This window comes from Saimiri boliviensis, chromosome 1 (genome assembly GCF_048565385.1).
Source record: "Saimiri boliviensis isolate mSaiBol1 chromosome 1, mSaiBol1.pri, whole genome shotgun sequence".
Classification (NCBI taxonomy): domain Eukaryota; kingdom Metazoa; phylum Chordata; class Mammalia; order Primates; family Cebidae; genus Saimiri; species Saimiri boliviensis.
The window spans coordinates 164,111,695-164,125,584 of NC_133449.1; the positions used below are offsets into that span (position 1 = coordinate 164,111,695).

At 40.0% G+C, this 13,890-nt stretch overlaps 1 protein-coding gene and 2 non-coding genes across 4 annotated transcripts in view; 2 read left to right on the top strand and 1 right to left on the bottom strand.

The window, feature by feature from the left end:
• RBM27 (RNA binding motif protein 27) overlaps positions 1-13,890 on the bottom strand; it is an 86,422-nt gene that overhangs the window by 37,523 nt on the left and 35,009 nt on the right. The window lies entirely within an intron of this gene.
• On the top strand, positions 4,106-4,168 carry LOC120365726 (U7 small nuclear RNA). The gene has a single exon (XR_005580596.1). It is a non-coding gene; the product is annotated as a U7 small nuclear RNA (small nuclear RNA).
• LOC120365760 (small nucleolar RNA SNORA2/SNORA34 family) lies at positions 12,380-12,515 on the top strand. The gene has a single exon (XR_005580619.1). It is a non-coding gene; the product is annotated as a small nucleolar RNA SNORA2/SNORA34 family (small nucleolar RNA).

Genomic DNA, 13,890 nt, shown 5'->3' on the forward strand with positions numbered 1-13,890 from the left:
TTTTAAATATACCTTAATAGGACAGGCGACAAAGCAACCACTTGATTTCACAGTAAGTCCTAAAGGGAATATAGAGATGCTAAACCTCACTACCGTTTTCTTACTGTATAAGAAGTAAATGAGATATCCAACAGACACCACCCATCAAAGCTGCCATTCACAGGGCTCCACCTCCCAGACTCACTGCGGGACCCAGAATCCTATCTATCTATGGCATTGGGGTGGGTGACAATCCCCCCTTTTTAATGACCTGAATCTCTGACTTACTGACTATGGAATCTGTCAAGCAGTTTTCAACTCCCCCAGTGAGGATAATTAAACATGCTCAGCTTTGAGGGTGGGAAAAAAGCAAAAGAAGAAGTAACAAATCATACTGTATAACTGTGTACTTAGCATTATCCTTATATTTTTATATTTCTAATGGATGTTGGGCTTAATACTTAGGTGGAAAAAAAAATACTTAGGTGGTAGGTTGATCTGTGCAGCAAACCACCATGGCACACATTTATCTATGTAACAAACTTATACATCCTACATATGTACCCTGGAACTTAAAAGTTGATGGGGGAAAAAAAAGTACATTTAAAAAGGATCACTTAATCATTACACTGCAAAAACAATTTAATATTTTTTTTTCTTTTTTATTGTTTTTGAGACAGAGTCTGGCTCTGTCACCTAGGCTGGAGTGCAGTGGCACGATCTGAGCTCATGACAACCTCTAACTCCTGGGTTCAAGGAATTCTCCTGCCTCAAACTCCCAAATAGCTGGGATTATAGACGTCCACCACCACACCTGGCTAATTTTTTGTATTTTTAGCAGAGAGAGAGTTTCACCATGTTAGCCCAGGCTGGTCTCAAACTCCTGACCTCAGGTGATCTACCCACTTTGGCATCCCAAAGTGCTGCAATTACAGGCATGAGCGACTGCGCCCAGCCCAATTTAACATATTCTCAATGAGGGGAATAAATAGTTGTAAGCACACAATCAATTGCAGAGAATTAATTGTGAAGAGTGATCTATCAGCAGAATAAAGTAGTTGTTAAAGAGAAAAATGGGGCCAGGTACAGTAGGCTCATGTCTATAATCCCAACACTTTGGGAGGCCAAGGTAGGAGGACTGCTTGAGCCGAGGAGTTCAAGACCAGCCTGAGTAAGATACTGAGACTGTCTCTACTAAATATTTTAAAAATCAGCAACACATGGTGGCACAAACCTGTGGTCCTAGCTTATTGGGAGGCTAAGGAAGGAGGATCACTTGAGCCAGAAAGTCAAGGCTACAGTCAGCCACAATCATGCCCAGTGTACTCCAGCTTAGGTGACATGGTGAGATGCTGTCTTTAAAAGAGAAATTTCTTAATTAAAAAATAAAAATACATAAATATATAGAAAAAAGTACAGTCTTAGTCTATATGACGACTTTAAGTGTGTATCAATGTACTAAGTATATCTAATTAATAACAGCTGTCTCAAAGTAAACTGGAAACCAAAAGGCTACTTTGCACAATGTCCACTTTTAAAACAACTGACAAAGAACATACAATTCAAAGCTTTAGAAAGGCCGAGCACGGTGGCTCGCACCTGTAATTCCAGCACTTTGGGAGGCCAAGGTGAGTGGATCCCTTGAGCTCACGAATTTGAGATCAGGCTGGGCAACATGATGAAACCCCATCTCTACTAAAACTATAAAAATTAGCCAGGCGTGATGGTGCACACCTGTAATCCCAGCTACTCGGGAGGCTGAGGCACAAGAATCACTCGAACCCAGGAGGCAGAGGTTGCAGTGAGTGGAGATCTCACCACTGCTCTCCAGCCTGGGTGACAGAGCAAGACTCTGCCTCAAAATAAAAAACAAACAAATACCTCAAAAAGATGGCAATTAATTCAAATGTAGCCTGACTTTCTTAATCAATTCCTACCGAGGTCTCTAAATAGTACTTCTAAAAGAAACAGCCGGGCGCGGTGGCTCAAGCCTGTAATCCCAGCACTTTGGGAGGCTGAGGCGGGTGGATCACGAGGTCAAGAGATCGAGACCATCCTGGTCAACATGGTGAAACCCCGTCTCTACTAAAAATACAAAAATTAGCTGGGCATGGTGGTGCACGCCTGTAGTCCCAGCTACTCGGGAGGCTGAGGCAGGAGAATTGCTTGAACCCAGGAGACGGAGGTTGCGGTGAGCCGAGATCGCGCCATTGCACTCCAGCCTGGATAACAAGAGTGAAACTTCGTCTCAAAAAAAAAAAAAAAAAAAAAAAGAAACAGAGTTCTTTAGACAAAGAACTGCCAATTCTAGGTCAGGGCAGAAAATTTTTAAGATGAGTCTAGTATATTTTGGTATACCTCGTCTTCAGAGGCAAGACAGTTATCAAAAACCGGCATGTCAAAGATAAAAAATTAAAAAAAAAAAACTATCAGAAGCCAACATGAAGAGGCTCTCACTGATTAAAGACGAGACAATCTGAACATCAAAGAAGACTATAATGGAGTGAAACATATCAAATGTTAAATGTTAAAAATTCATGAGCTCATAATGATACTTAAAAAAAATACAGGAGTTACCTTTGGAAAAAACTAGGAAATCAACAGATTCTTAAAATTGGTAAATGAAAGAAAATACACATACATCATGTCTCTTCTGTAAAAACTGCATTTCAGGTTATCCAAATGGTTGTTACAGTCAACTAGATGGAATGCTAGCAATAAATGTAGAAGAAACTATAGATTTAGAGTATCACATAAAACAGCAAATCCAGGCAATGATCAAAAATGGCTGTTGAAACCAGTAAGTTTTAAAATGAATGGATCACAATGAAAACACCTCTACACAGTAATCAATATTTATAATACAGAAAGGAGATAACCAGATATTATAAACATCATAATGGACTGTATAGGAAGTATATAACACCATCCATAAAATGTTGTCAAAAAAAGAAAAAAAATGAATCTTATCAAATACCTAGCTCTAACTTCCAATTTTTTGAGATCAAAAAAGCTTAAATGACAGCTTAAAGTACCCAAATGACAGTTATTTCTTTGGATGAATATCCGTGTGTTGAAAGGGACAGTATCGCAACTAATACAACATGAATCAAGCCAAACACAAGAAGGAGAAAGCCTCTAGACCAGCAGTCCCCAAGTTTTGTGACACTAGGGACCAGTTCCAAGGAAGACAATTTCTCCACGAATGGCGGGGGTGGGTGGAGGTGGTGATTTCAGGATGAAACTGTTCCACCTCAGATTATCAGGCATTAGATTCCCATAAGGAGTGCGCAACTTAGATCCTCTGCATGTGTAATTTACAATAGGGTTGGTTGTCCTATGAAAGTTTAATGCCACCGTGATCCAGGTATTGGGGACCCCTGCTCTAGACAATATACAAGGACTCTATTAGACACTGACTTATTTTCTAGCCATCAAGTCCATTATTCTAAATAGAAATGTTGTGTATTCCACATAATTAAATGAGCAAATCTCAAATGTAGAATTATTGTGTTTGAATAATTTTATACAGTTAATAGGAAAAGTATTTTCTAAAAGATAAAGATTTATGTGAATTTATATTAAGACTGGACAGTGGCCGGGTGCAGTGGCTCACACCTGTAATCCCAGCACTTTGGGAGTCCAAGGCGGGCATATCACGAGGTCAGAGACCAAGACCATCCTGGCTGACGTGATGAAACCCTGTCTCTACTAAAAATACAAAAATGAGCTGGGCGTGGCAGTGCACACCTGTAGTCCCAACTACTTGGGAGGCTGAGGCAGGAGAATCACTTGAACCCGGGAGGCAGAGGTTGCAGTGAGCCAAGGTCATGCCACTGCACTCTGGCCTGGCAACAGGGCAAGACTCCATCTCAAAAAAAATAAAAAGACTGAACAGTTATCTTCAACCTAAGAATCAGTCTCCAGAATCCAGGATGTTACCTACTACTCTTATTTTTCACACATTTAGCACAACGAATGAACTTAGCAGTTACAAAATATTTTTACTATGCTTCTTCAAGAAGTAGAACAGACCAAAAGCGAGGTAGAAAAGAGAGTATACTTAGTAACAGTCTTGTAAAAGCCAAAGTATATACTGAGTTGGTGAGTTCAAACTTGGAGGCTGCAGTAGTATAGCTCTTTTAGATTTTGTCTAGCAAGTTCTCTGGTCTCCCACCAAGAAACCCCCATGCAAATAGGGGTCCAGATGCAATGCCTCAGGTCTGTAATCCCAGCATTCTAGGAGGCCCAGGTGAGAGGACTGCTCCAGACCGGGAGTTTGAGACCATCCTAGGCAACACAGCAAGACCCTCTATAAAAAAAAAAATTCAACATTAGCTGGGCATGGTGGCATGTGCCTGCAGAGTCTAGCTATTTGGGAGGCTGCAGTGGGGTGATCACTTAAGCCCGGGAGTTCAAGGTTGCAGTGAGCTAGGATCACGCCACTACACTCCACCCTTGCTCAGGGCAACAGAGCAAGACTCTGTTTCTAAAAAAGAAAGTAAATAAACAGATGTTTTTTAAATTGGGGTAAGTTGGGCGTGGTGGCTCATGCCTATAATCCGAGCACTTTGGAAGGCTAAGGTGGGAGGATAGCTCAAGCCCAGGAGTTCAAGACCAGCCTGGGTAACACAGAAACACCTGACCTTTACAAATAATTTTTTAAAATTAGCTAGGCACGGTGGCACATGCCTGTGGTCCCAGTTACTCAAGAGGCTGAGGTAACAGGATTTCCAGAACCAAGGTAGAGGCTGCAGCGAGCCATGATGCCACCACACTCCAGCCTGGGCAGAACAACAAGACCCTGTCTCAAAAAGAAATAAAGGAGGGGCATGGGTAAAATGTTTAAGTACTTCAAAGGAAATAGTTGATTTTAACAGCTGACTGCTGTCTTTACACAAAATTCCAAATACAGCTATTTATTTTCATAGTCTGACATTTTAACTAAAAAAAAATAACAAAATTTCAAAGTATTTTCTAAATTATAATCAACATATATATATATGTATATATATATATATATTTTTTAAAGACAGAGTCTTACTTCTTTCTGTTGTCGAGGCTAGAATATAATAGCACTATCTGCAGCCTTGAACTCCTGGACTCAAGCAATCCTCCCAACTTTGGCCTCTGAATTTAAACCACTGCATCCAGCCAATATTAACTTTACCAGGAACCATGTATATCCTATTTGGTTTTATAATCAGGTAATTCTTTTTTTTTTTTTTTTTTTTTTTTTGGAGATGGAGTTTCGCTCGTTACCCAGGCTGTAGTGCAATGGCTCGATCTCGGCTCACCGCAACCTCCACCTCCTGGGTTCAAGCAATTCTCCTGCCTCAGCCTCCAGAGTAGATGGGACTACAGGCACGAGCCACCATGCCCAGCTAATTTTTTGTATTTTTAGTAGAGACAGGGTTTCACCATGTTGACCAGGATGGTCTCGATCTCTTGACCTCATGATCCACCCACCTGAGCCTCCCAAAGTGCTGGGATTATAGGCATGAGCCCGCACCCAGCCATGGTAATTCTTTTTTTGTTTGTTTGGTTTTTTTGGAGACGGAGTTTCACTCTTGTTACCCAGGCTGGAGTGCAATGGCGCGATCTTGGCTCACCACAACCTCTGCCTCCTGGATTCAGGCAATTCTCCTGCCTCAGCCTCCTGAGTAGCTGGGATTACAGGCACTCATCACCATGCCCAGCTAATTTTTTTTGTATTTTTAGTAGAAGCGGGGTTTCACCATGTTGACCAGGATGGTCTCGATCTTTCGACCTCGTGATCCATCCGCCTCGGCCTCCCAAAGTGCTGGGATTACAGGCTTGAGCCACCGCGCCCGGCCAATTCTTTTTCTTCTTTTAACATCCACTTGTTTTCTTCCAAAACAAGTTAACACCTGCAGTCTAAATAAATGCTTTATTTCTGACAGAATTCGTTCCTTTGTTACCTGGATTTTGTTTTTTTTTTTTCAAATCTATAATAGCAAAATATACTGTACTGGGTTTTCATTTTGTGGGGTTATTTTTTAAACATATTTCTTTCCCACTATTAGATTTTTAGATTCTTAGGAGATGACCAAGCCTTATTGATCTGTATACTCAGTACTTAACATTGAGGAGATATCAATTTCTACCTTCAAAAATCTAGATTTCATTTTTCTGTGTTTACTTTGGGTTCTTACGACATAATTTTTACAACTAAATATCATTTGATATGCATTTTTCATCTACATTTTCTGTCCTGGGAATTTTAATATTAATTTTAATGACAATAAAATATCTGTAATTTAAACCTTCCCAACTTGTTAAACTTTTCAAGATAGCTCAAGTTTTCTATTACACACTACAGACATACATATAACTTTTTACTTCATTTGAACCAAACTTCTAAATTTTTTGAAATTATCAATTATAGTATGAGTTGAGTATCCCATATCCAAAAGGCTTGAGACCAGAACTGTTTCAGATTTCAGATTTTTTTTTTAGATTTTGGAATCTCTGAATTACTGTTACTAGCTGAACATCACATATCCTAAATCCAAAATTCAAAATGCTTTGATGAGTATTTCTCATATTGGCACTCAAAAAGTTTCTAATTTTGGAACATTTCAAACTAGAAACACTTGACCTGTATTTCAAAAAATAAACTTGAACAATGTGAAGGATTCAATTATCTGTCTCAAAAACAATATTTTTTAACTATTTTAATTTATTTTATTTTATTTTATTTATTTTTTTGAGACAGTGTTTTACTCTTGTTACCCAGGCTGAAGTGCAATGGTGCAACCTCAGCTCACTGCCACCTCTACCTTTCAGGTTCAAGTGATTCTCCAGCCTCAGCCTCCCAAGTAGCTGGGATTACTGGTGCCTGCCACCACACCCAGCTAATTTTTGTATTTTCAGTAGAGATGGACTTCACCATGTTGGCCAGGCTGGTCTCAAACTCCTGACCTCAGGCAATCCGCCTGCCTCAGCCTCCCAAAGTGTATAGGCATAAGTCACCACACCCAGCCCAAAACCTATTTCAACATCAACTGAATGGAAAGACATTGAAAACTTATTAGAAATATAAACTTAATAGATATTAAAAACTGAGGCCAGGAGCAGTGACTCATGCCTGTAATCCCAGCACTTTGGGAAGATGAGGTGGTTGGATCAGGAGATCAAGACTAGCCTGGCCAACATGGTGAAACCCCATCTGTACTGAAAACACAAAAAAATATTAGCCAGGTGTAGTGGTGCAAGCCTATAATCCCAGCTACTCAGGAGGCTGAGGCAGAATAATCACTTGAAACCGGGAAGTAGAGGTTGCAATGAGCCCAGATCATGCTGCTGCACTCCAGTCTGAGCAACAAAGTGAAAATCCATCTTAAAAAAAAAAAACAACTTATGACTGACAAACTCTACTACACCCTTGCCCCTTTTTAATGTTTAGATTATCAGGAACTTTCTACTAGTTTTCAAAATTTCTCTTTATCTTTTAAAATCAGTTTTATACTTGAGAAAGGAAGAAAACCACACATTTCTCTGCAGAGCAGACTTCTGAATTGTTCAATATGATTATTCTGTAACTTTCAAAATATTCAGTTGCCAACCAATCAAGTCTGTTTATAAACACTGATGCAGCATATAAGACAATCCTCTAAAGCAGTAATTCACAAATGTTAATGGGAAACTATTACCTGTTATTGGTCTAAGACAAAAATGGGGGGAGGGAGGAAATACAGTGCTATTTCATAAAATCAAGTATTAAAGACTGAGTCAGGCACAGTGGCTCATGCCTATAATCCTACCCACTTTGGAAGGTCAAGGCAGGAGAACTCCTTGAGCACAGGAGTTCAAGACCAGCCTAGGCAAGACAGCAAGACCCTGCCTCTACATACAAAAGATTTTTCTTGGGCCAGGCGCAGTGGCTCAAGCCTGTAATCCCAGCACTTTGGGAGGCCGAGGCAGGTGGATCACAAGGTCAAGAGATCGAGACCATCTTGGTCAACATGGTGAAACCCTGTCTCTACTAAAAATACAAAAAATTAGCTGGGCATGGTGGTGCGTGCCTGTAATCCCAGCTACTCAGGAGGCTGAGACAGGAGAATTGCCTGAACCTAGGAAGCAGAGGTTGCGGTGAGCCGAGATCGTGCCATTGCACTCCAGCCTGGGTAACAAGAGCGAAACTCCGTCTCAAAAAAAAAAAAAAAAAAGACTTTTCTTTTTCTTTTAAATAATTAAAAAATTGTCCTTGAAGCCAGGTATGGTGGCTCAAACCCACAATCCCAGCACTTTGGGAAGCTTAAGCAGGAGTATCACTTGGGCCCACAAACTTGAGACCAGCCTGGGCAATACAGCAAGAACCTGTATCTACTAAAAATTTTAAAACTTTTAAATAAGTTTTTTAAAAGATTGTCTTTTATTCTGAGATTATGTCCTTTCTTCAGTTTAAAAATGTATCTTTAAAATTAAAGTATTAGATATTTTCATATATAGACCTTAACCTGGCAAGTAAGAAGCTCCTAACTGCATTGGTCCCAAGAATTTTCTTAGAAATGTTACCAGTCTCTAAAAAATGAGTCTAGAGGCCAGGTGCGGTGGCTCACGCTTTTAATCACAGCGCTTTGGAAAGCCACGGGGCGCAGATCACTTGAGGTCAAGAGTTTGAGACTTGCTTGGCCAACATGACAAAACCCCATCTGTACCAAAAATACAAAAATAAGCTGGGTGTGGGGGCCCACAACTGTAGTCCCAGCTACTCAGGAGGCTGAGGCACAACCTTAAACCTGGGAGGTGGAGGCTGTGCCACTGCACTCCAGCCTGGGCAACAGAGCAAGACTTTGTCTCAAAAAAAAAAAAGTTTGGAAACACAGTTCTAAAAGGTTTTACTGTTATATCACAAAATAGAATTACTTTTAAAGAAAACAGAAAAATGGACTTCAAAAACATGAGGTCTAATAGCTTATTCACCTTGGCTCCCCGGTGTCTGGCACAATGCCCAGCACATAGTAGGCACTCAATAAATATTTGCCAAATTAGTATATTTATTAAGCTAAGTCGCTGAAATAAATGGTAACTGCCAGATTTTTAAAATTAAAACCAAATGGAATATTCACAGAGTGAGTCACAATGTTAAATTTAACAATATAATAAAAATAAATGGTAATTGCCAGATTTTTTAAAATTGAAAACAAAACAGAATTTTTATCATGAGTCATAATACCAAATTTAACAGTATAAAAATATGCCATCTGTAACAGACTCTGGAATAAATAGTCCACTTTTTTATATTTCCAAGTCCAAAAGGCAAACAATATCAAGAGCTGATTTGGGGGGAAATAGATAAAAGAGGCTTTGCTATAAATTGATAACTGTTGAAACTGTTAAAGGGACAGGTACAAAGGACTTCATTATACTTGGTACATGGGAGCTCAATAAATTGTCCTCTTTATTTGTATATATATTTGAGATTTCCCATAATTAAAAAATGAACAACAAACATGTTCTATGAAAAGACACTATAGCAATCAGAACACTGAGAGATACTAAATATGAAAGATACTAAATATAAAACGGGAAAAACAATTACTTGAGTATCAGATGTGATTTCTGTTCTGTAGAAGCTCAGTTGAAGATAAGATTTACATATATTTTTTAAAAAATCGGGCCATGTGCAGTGGCTCACGCCTGTAATCCCAGCACATTGGGAGGTCAAGGCAGGTGGATAATGAGGTCAAGAGATGGAGATCATCCTGGCCAACACAGGGAGATCCTGTCTCTACTAAAAATCCAAAAATTAGCTGGGTGTGGTGGCATGCACCTGTAGTCTCTGCTACTCGGGAGACTGAGGCAGGAGAATGGCTTGAATCCAGGAGGCAGAAGTTACACTGAACAGAGATGGCACCACTGCACTCCAGCTTGGCAACAGAGCGAGACTCTGTCTCAAAAAAAAAAAATTAAAAAATCAAACAGCCTATATATATATGTCATTATATAATAAATGCTTTTTGGTATTGTAGGAGTTTAAAACAGAGCAATAGGTCAGGCACAGGGGTTCATGTCTGTAATCCCAGCACCCTTGAGAGGCCAAGGACTGGTAGATCACCTGAGATCAGGAGTTCAAGACCGGTCTGGCCAACATTGTAAAACCCCATCGCTATTAAAACTACAAAAATTAGCCGGTATGGTGGCAGGCACCTGTTATCCCAGCTGAGGCATGAGAATCACTTGGACACAGGATGCGGAGGTCGCAGTGAGCTGAGATCTCACCACTGCACTCCAGCCTGGGTAACAAAGTAAGACTCTGTCTTAAATAAATAATAAATAAATAAACAGAAGTGAGCAATGATGTTTTCCAACTATAATACTTAGAATTTGGGCCTAGAAAGAGGTGAAGAGAGAGTATATTGGCAGGAATGAAGATGGGGGGAGGGAGTTGAGTCATGACCAGGGGACAGAAAGCGTGTAATTGGCATGATCAGAGAAGGTGTATGTTGAGGAATAGTGGACAAAGATTGCCAAGAAGGAAGAGGTAGATTACATAAAGGCCAGGAACAGTGGCTCACACCTGTAATCCCAACCCTTTGGGACACGCAGGTGGAAGAAACTTGAGACCAAAAATTCAAGACCAGCCTGAGCAACAGAGTGAGACTCCAACTCTAAAAAAAAAAAAAAAAATTTTTTTTTGAGACAGAGTCTCACTCTGTTGCTCCGGCTGGAATATAGTGGCACGATCTTGGTTCACTGTAACCTCCGCCTCCTGTGTGGGTGATTCTCCTGCTTCAGCCTCCCGAGTAACTGAGACTACAGTCTCAGGCCACCACAACCAGCTAATGTATTTTTAATAGAGATGGGGTTTCACCACGTTAGCTAAGATGGCCTCCATCTCCTGACTTTGTGATCTGCCCTCCTCAACCTCCCAAAGTGCTGGGATTACAGACGTGAGCCACCACGCCCAACCTCTACAAAAAAAAAATTTTTTTAATTAGCCGGGTGTTGTGGCACATGCCTGTGGTCCCAGCTATTTGGGATGCTGAGGTGGAAGGATGACTTAGCCCAGAAGGTTGAGGCTGCAGTGAGCGAAGATGGCACCATTGCACTCCAGCCTGGGCAATGGAGTGAGACTGTCTCAAAAAAAAAAAAAAGTCTAGGTGCAGTGGCTCACATCTGTAATGCCAGCACTTTGCAAAGCCAAGGAAGCCAGATCACTTGAGGCCAGGAGTTTGAGACCTAGCCAACATGACAAAACCCTGTCTCTACTAAAAATACAAAAAGATTAACTGGGCATATTGACACGTATCTGTAATCCCTACTACTTGGGAGGCTGAGACACAAGAATTGCTTGAACTCATGAGGCAGAGGTTGCAGGGGGCTGAGTCTGTACCACTGCACTTCAGCCTGGGTGACAGAGAAAGGCTTTGTCTCAAAAAAAAAAAAAGAAGAGTTAGAAGCCCTAGAGAGGGGTTTGTCGATGGTTCAGAAAGAAATGGTAGCCACTGGAAAGTTCTTATAAGGAACTTTCATGGTTGGTTTCTCAGGAGTATTAGCTTAGTAGCATTATGTGGCATGACTTAGGGAAGTTAAAAATAAAACATAATGGTGTCAAGTAGACTACAGTAATAATCCAAATGTGAGGTCATCTAGTGTGGATGAAGGCAGAGGCCATATAAGAAATAGAAAGGGATACTTCAAAGAAAAAGAGAGAATTTTTCATTAACTAGATGTAAAAAAGCAAAGCAGTAAGTCAGTCCTGTGAAAGTTTCAATTCTAGATAATTAGGTGGGTGTTATTCCATTGAGAAAAACACGGATGGTGGAAGTTTATAGGTTCAATTTCATTGAGTTTGAAATTCCCAGGAGACAATAATAGCTACAATAATATAATAAAGAATCCTTATAGCTAGTAGTGGCTAGGTACTTTTTTAGATTCTTTAGATGTATTAATTTATTCCTCAAAACAACCTTAATGAGGTAATATTATTCCCATTTTAAAGAGGAAATTGAGCTACAGAGAGGCTAAGCAACTTGCTCAAGGTCACAAAGACAGTAAATGATAGCCGGGCGCGGTGGCTCAAGCCTGTAATCCCAGCACTTTGGGAGGCCGAGGCGGGTGGATCACAAGGTCGAGAGATCGAGACCAACCCGGTCAACATGGTGAAACCCCGTCTCTACTAAAAATACAAAAAAAATTAGCTGGGCATGGTGGCACGTGCCTATAATCCCAGCTACTCAGGAGGCTGAGGCAGGAGAATTGCCTGAACCCAGGAGGCGGAGGTTGCGGTGAGCCGAGATCGCGCCATTGCACTCCAGCCTGGGTAACAAGAGCGAAACTCCGTCTCAAAAAAAAAAAAAAAAAAAAAAAAAAAAAGACAGTAAATGATAAAACCAGGATTTGAAAATAAAAAGAATTAAAAAATAAAAAATTGGCCCTGAATCAAGGCCAGCAGTTTGCTGAAGCTGTTGGTTTCAAGCAGGAGCCTAAAGAATTATCTTTCTATGGTCTGTTGGCCATTTTATAACTTCAGAAATGTAGTGTCAATTCATTAGAAAGAAACATGAGTCATTTAAGGGAAAAAAAAAAAACAAACTAGAATTTGAAACTGGGCTTAACCAGTCTGCTGAATTGCCTCTCCAAGACATAAAAGAGATGAAGAAATGTTTAGGATGCAAAACCAAATTTATGATAAATATAGTTACATAAAAGATGAACATATCCATTAAGTTACTGTCCTTGTAAATATATATATATATATATATATATTCTAATTTAACATTTTTAATACAACTACCTTTTTAAAAAATGTTTTTGAAGAAAGGAATTCTTTAAAGCTTTAGTAAACAATAACACCTAAGAAATAAAAGAGAATTAGGGTTCAAGAAAAATGTATTATTACAATCAAACATGAATGTCACAAACAGCCTAAACACAGAACATTACAATTTAAATGATGTTATCTTCATTTTAGTATGCAAATTAATTATTAGGCATATTTAGCCCAATCTTTTGCGTACTTCTTAAGATGTAAGTCTTGCCGGGCGCGGTGGCTCAAGCCTGTAATCCCAGCACTTTGGGAGGCCGAGGCGGGTGGATCACAAGGTCAAGAGATCGAGACCAACCTTGGTCAACAAGGTGAAACCCCGTCTCTACTAAAAATATAAAAAATTAGCTGGGCATGGTGGTGCATGCCTGTAATCCCAGCTACTCAGGAGGCTGAGACAGGAGAATTGCCTGAACCCAGGAGGCGGAGGTTGCGGTGAGCCGAGATCGTGCCATTGCACTCCAGGCTGGGTAACAAGAGCGAAACTCCGTCTCAAAAAAAAAAAAAAAAAAAAAAAAAAAAAAAAAAAAAAAAAGATGTAAGTCTTATGTTTTAGAAAATCAATCAGATAAACAATTTTTTTTAAAAGCTTCAAAACAAATTTCCTTTAGAAGAGACTTGATATTAGGCTGGGCATGGTGGTTCACACCTGTAATCCCAGAACTTTGGTAGGCTGAGGCAGGCAGATAGCACCTGAGTCAGGAGTTCAAGACCAGCCTGGCCAACACAGTGAATCCCCATCTCTACTAAAAATACAAAAATTAGTTGGGCGTGGTGGCAAATGCCTCTAGTCCCAGTTACTTAGGAGAATCAGGAGAATCACTGAGGCAGGAGAATCACTTGAAACTGGAAGGTGGAGGTTGCAGTGAGTCAAGATTGTGCCACTGCACTCCAGCCTGGGTGACAGAGCGAGACTCCATCTCAAAAAAATAAAAAGGAGAGACTAAATGTTGCTACTCTATGGCAAAGTAAAATTCTCCAAAACAGAAAGCCTTGCCTTTCTCTCCCATATCACATGATATTAAAATATGGCTATATAGCATAAACACACAATAAACTGCATTGCAAATACAAATACAACTTTTAGAATCCTTAAGAACAAAAACTATTTACAA